Raw genomic sequence first — 6,000 nt, 5'->3', positions numbered from 1 at the left:
TAGTGGCAATAAGCCTTCCAGATCATTCCTATTCACTTGAGAATCAAACTCAACTTTAGACAGTTCTAAACTTTTGAGAACCTTAATTTATCTGATATTTCCTGGTCCATTGGTCTTATCCAAATTACAGTAGCAAGAAAATTCACCGGATTCTCAACACTGTGAGATGACAATATGGATGTTCATTGTGAAACACTGGAAATACTTTCTCTGCTCATTTGGTTTTTCTTATCTCAAACTCAGAACAGTAAGATAATTTTATCAGATCCACTTTACACAGAACGGTTGCGATCTACAACTGAATTACAAGGTTTTTGAAATCACACATTTGGTGAACTAAATGCAATGGTACCACATAGGTGGTTCAACTGCAGTCAGCATCAAGGAAGACAAACACAACCTGCAAAAACTACCAAATCTCTTTTACAGTCTTTGCAGAAAGGAGCCAAAGAAACCAGGCGATGTTAGTGGACAGCCAGTGGGTGTCACCAGTGCGCCATGGATTTGTGGAACCAAGTGTTTTCCTTAGTACCTCTCAGGATTAACTGGCTGGTGGTCTTGTACCTCATAACATCCAATGTGTTTTTCCCTTCCCTTATAAATTATTGACTGACTCTGTGCCAATTAGTTCTACCAGTTGGTAGGTTTGTTATCAAGTTAAGCTTCAAGACAAGAACCTGGACTCAAACGATTAAAAATTTAGAAGCAGTTGATTAAATATGCAGCTAGTGTGTGAAGTTTCTTCTTGAAACTATTATATTGTCTTTTAATACTAATGATTTGTCTAATTAATAAAAAAAGCTTTAAAGTGTGTTAGAAGAAGTGAGGCTTTTGAGAGAATGAGGATAAATGTCAAAAAGTAGGAATACTGTTAGGACACATATACAGAGCAAGATGGTTACAGTTATTTTAAGAAATGAATCCCTTTTCAGAAAATTCTGTATTGTAGGACATCACAATGATTATGGAAATTTCACTTTCAACAGATGAATGATCTGAGAGCTAATTAAGTAGATTTTGTAAATGATACGTTTTTGCTTCAATTAAAAATCTCAATGACTGCTGTGGATTTTGCAACTTGAAAGTCTGTTGTGCTGTCAGCAGCAAGACAGGGAAGTCCCCATCACACGAGATCACTGTTGAGACCCCAGCCCCTGGCTTGCAATGCATCTTTATTTTAGTTGACAATAGAGTCAAGCTATTTCCCTAAGCAACTCTGATTGTCAGCTTTTAGGTTTTAAAATGTTTGTATCTCCAGGTCATGGCTGCTTCGCCGCTGCGGGCAAGAGTTAAGATTCAGCCCAGATCTTGCCACTGTCAGTAACAGACAAGCCATTGAAACTTCTGGTGCTTGTTTCCTTTGCCTGTGTTATTGCACAAATTAAGCAAGGGTAGGGCTAACTAGCAATGAGTTTCTCTGCTACGTGTTCAGTCCTATCCCTGGTTCTTTGATTAGGAAATTCTCATTGAAAAAAAAAATTCTGTAAGGGTAGTTGTGCTGTTCTGATACCACAGAGGAAAAAAAAAAAAAAAAACAGAAGGACTGAAGCTTGCTTTCAAGTCATGGGGTGTCTGATTCAGTAACCTTAGATTTCAAAAGGGTTCTCTTCAGTAGATAATGCTGTTGCCATGCTTTCTAAGGCCCAGGCATTGCAGTGAATACACTCCATGGGTAGTACATTCACTAAGGGCTGGAAGTGCATGCCTCAATGTGAACACCATTGATACCCAAGTTGGATATTACTGGACAGAAAGTATCTGTCAAGCCTCTTCCAGAGCCCTTTGAAGTGGGCCCTGTCTGTGCTGACCCATGGGATTAAATCTAGTAGCCTACACTTGAGACACTGTGGAGTCGGGGCCATGTGGAGCATTAATGTTTATTGGTTAACCTTTGGAGCACAATTATAAGACAGGAGAAAAGGTTCTCAATCTTAAAGATGGAAAAAAAAAACAACAGCAGGTAGGTGTGTGTGATTAATTCCCTCCAGGCCAGCCTGAACTCTAGGGTGATCAATTTTTCTCATGCTAAACCATGGATATAACTTGTATGCAGTTGTATTAACCCCACTTTTGCTGTAGGAAGAAATGCGCAGTTGCAGTGAACATCAAGGAAAGATGACTGTTTTCATAATTAAAGGGCTTGTTAGGTTGTTAGTAACTGTGTGTTCTAAACGCACAATATGATTTGATTTGTGGTAAAGAACTAGAGTAAACAACATGGCAACTATTAGAAGATTTTAAGTCTTGGGAATCCAAATTATTTATTTACCAAAAATGTGTTGGTAGCATGGATTTATTTGTATATTTGAAGGATATTTTTTAAAACTACGTATTTTGTAGTTGCTCAAATGTGCTGATTTTCAATGGCCTGGTGGTGGTTATCTTTATCTTTTCTTTTAAAATTTGGTCTATAAAGTCTTTGCATAGCGGAACCTTGCCACTAGATACTTTAGTGGGGTAGGATTTGTGGGAGGCAGTATGTACTGGGGAGAGGGAGAAGAAGACCATACATCTCAGCCCCACAAAGACTGAGGGGCCAAGCCTGCTTATTAACTCTGTGACTTGAGATGAATAACTTTTCTGGACTTAGGTTTCCTTTCACAAAATGAATTGTCATATGAATCCAGATGATATACACAAAGCGGAAGGCCTAGGTTGTAGAATAAAATCCTTCAATAAATTATATTTTCTATGTTCTTTTCTTTCTTTTTTCTCTTTGTGAATGTAACAGCCATTCCATGAGTTTTAGTTGAATGGAAACATGACCACTACTGTAATCACATGGCTTTTAAAGCCACATAAGGATTATCACGTCCATTCTTATTATGTTTTTTCACTGTCATGTATTCTAATTGTTTTTTTTTTTCTTAAGGTTGCTGTAGTAGGAGAGCACTTGTCTTGCATGCATGAGCCTTGGTTTGTGATCAGTAGCAATACTACACTCAAAAAAGAGTACACAAATATAAACAGCCTGAGCTCTCTGCAACAGTCTGGGCTATGCTTTTGCTGGTTGTTGGGTTTGTTCTGGGTAGGGTCCTCTGTCCTCTTTTTGTATGTATTCCCCCAAAAGTAGACATTTTTCTTACCCAGGGTCTCCTTTGCTATTCATAGTCTGACTGTACTTCAGTGAGCAACATAAAATGCACTTTTTCATTGAAACTATCCAAGAAAAAAAGTTAGATTTATACAGCAAACTGTTCCCTCAGAAGTTTACATCTCTAAGAACACATCCCCAATGTACTTTGTCGAATTAGCATGTGTTTGGAAGAGACTGGGAGATCCTTTTGGGAAGGGGATGCACTTCATATGCTGCGGTCAGGTCTCTCCATGCTGTCTGTCAAGATAATCAGGGTCTGATTTGAATAATAGATACATCTCCCACCAAAACATACCAAAAAAATAGAACATAGTCATTCCTCAGCATTTACAAATAAGTCTGATGGCTGGAGAGATGGATTTGTGGTTAAGAGCACTGGCTGCTCTTGCATAGGATCCAGGTTCAATTTCCAGCACTTACATGGTGGGTATCAACTGTCTGTTATAGTTCCAGAGGATCTGGATATAGTTCCAGAGGATCTGGCACCCTTTTTAGCCTCTGCACATGGCTTGCACGTGGTGCACATACTCAGGAAAACATTCACACACAAAAATAAATATAAATAAAGTAAGAAATAATTCTGGCTATTTCTTCTTTGCTTGCATTTTTTTGCAATATATGAAAATAATCTTCGATTTGTGTGTAAGGTAGTTACTGAAGTTGTTTTTGATCATGCTTTTTATTCTGCCTCTAACATATCTACTTATTTAACATTTAGTGATCACTTCCTATGTCCCAGGAACTGTCATATGTGGTTAGGAACTGAACTATAAAAAAAACAGGGTTTTTGTCCTTAGAGAACTCACAAAACAAGGAAGAGGTAAAGTTATGAACAGATAATTATGAAAATATGCTATATATAGAGAGAACAAGATTACATATATAATTCCTCTAAATGGGTAACTTCATCCTGCATTTGCTGTTACTATTTTCAAAATAACACATTCTTATCTTGTATCTTGTCCTTGAAGATTTTAATGGAGGTGTTCTAAATATTTTATCTTCACTCATACTATTGTTTCCTACCACTCAAGTTCATAAAGTCTTCTTTCATATTCTATGATAAAAATTTTAATATATATACAAGCAGACATATATACTTTTGTATTTATGAATTGTGTTCATAAGCCTTCTTTCCATGCACAAAATTACCTTCTAGACTGCAATATATGACAATTTTAAATATCTGAGTCTTAGTATCATGTTTCCCTGAAGAAATGGACCATGTTTCTTACAGACTGCAAGGAACAGAGTATATGGCTCTCTCTTCAACACAAAGACAATTCAAAATGTTTACGTGATCCTTGACATGTCAAAGATTGCAAATGCACTTCAGATATGGTTGACTGATTCTATAAATGAGTTTTTCCACTTTTATAGTTATATCAACAGACATTTCATTAAATTATACTTAAAGATTTGATGAGATAGGTGCTGGGGAAAGCAAGTCAGCTCAAATTTCACTGTCACGTTGTGATTAGTCTAGGTGTGGTAGAGCCTAAAAGGGTAGTCTTAATCAGCACAATCATTTGCAGGAAGTAATGAAACTTAATAATAAATAATTCCTAGAGACCTCGTTAAGTTGGAACATTATTATCAAACTGAATATACGTGTGGACGGCTGTACCAATAAATTTGAGAGCTATGGACACTTAACTACGTAAAATAATGAAGGTTGGCTAAGAGGAACCACTTCTCCCGTACTAGGAGAACGTGTACCCCCTGGCTTTGTTTTCTTTCTCTGTCAAAACGGGAGAAAGAAGAAGAGCTACTTCTGGTTTTCCACCAAGACATGTCTGAAAAATTCAGTGCATCGACAGGAACTGCATGAAACAAAAATTTCTAAAGAAATGTATTGGATCGTTGCTGCTACCAAAGTTTAAGATCTAGCTGAACACAGCAGTCTCCTGAAGTTTGGGGAGTCTTGCCATCTTAATAACAGTGTTTTGGATTATAGTCATGGACAGCAATGTAGAATTACTTACTCTAGAGAGTTTGCCTTTGAATGCAGAATTTAGTAAACACTCACTATAGTTCCTGTGTTGAGCTTAATACAGTTAAAGTCAACAGGTGAATATGCTTGAGAGCAGGTTATGTTAGTTTTACAATTACCAATAACTTTAAAATTCTTCTTTGACATAAGAAAAAGAAACAGACGTGCTTGGTTGGATTTCCTAGTTACAGAACACGTATACACATTGGCATAAAATTGCTTTGGTTTTAAAATAACTGGCATGTAACTTCACATAGGAAACTGCCAGCACCGAGGACTACAGTTTAGCTGGGCCAGGAGAAAATCAAATCCATTACAGAAGACAGGGGATTAATGAATTTTGTAAAGAGACTCATCCTAATGAGCTTAATTTTATATATAATTGCACAAACCCAGGCATCAATGAAGATAAACAATATATAATCCCCTTAGAAGATTTTTCTTAAATCTGTGTAAAGTATCTCCAGAATTTGAACAAATTTTCATTTCTTATACTGAATCCAATAAAGAAGTGAAAGAGCAAGGAGGAATTACCTTTATTTGATTTTTGTATTTCCTTTTAAGCATAAGAAATTAGGAAAGGCCTGGCACCTGCTTGCTGATTGCAGCCTTGAATGGAGTTGTTTGAGAAGGAAAGTTCTGACAATCCATGAGCTGTTTGGGGTTGGGACACCTTGCACATTCCCACTCAAGTTCTACACTAACAACAGCATTAAAGCTGTCCTTCCCCCTAATTCCTGCCTGATCGTCAAATGGTGGTTTTATTGGTGTGTGCTTTTAGGAAGAGACTTAATACTCTGCTCTTTTGTGTACTTTTTCGCCTCTCTTTCACCTTTATATTCACCGTCCTCCCTGGGAACCCTCTCGAGCCACTTGGTAGCGTTCAGACCTTAGCCTTGGCAGACATCAC

Source organism: Peromyscus californicus, unplaced genomic scaffold (assembly GCF_007827085.1).
Source record: "Peromyscus californicus insignis strain IS unplaced genomic scaffold, ASM782708v3 Scaffold_7__1_contigs__length_154581171, whole genome shotgun sequence".
Classification (NCBI taxonomy): domain Eukaryota; kingdom Metazoa; phylum Chordata; class Mammalia; order Rodentia; family Cricetidae; genus Peromyscus; species Peromyscus californicus.
This window is presented reverse-complemented; position numbering follows the sequence as displayed.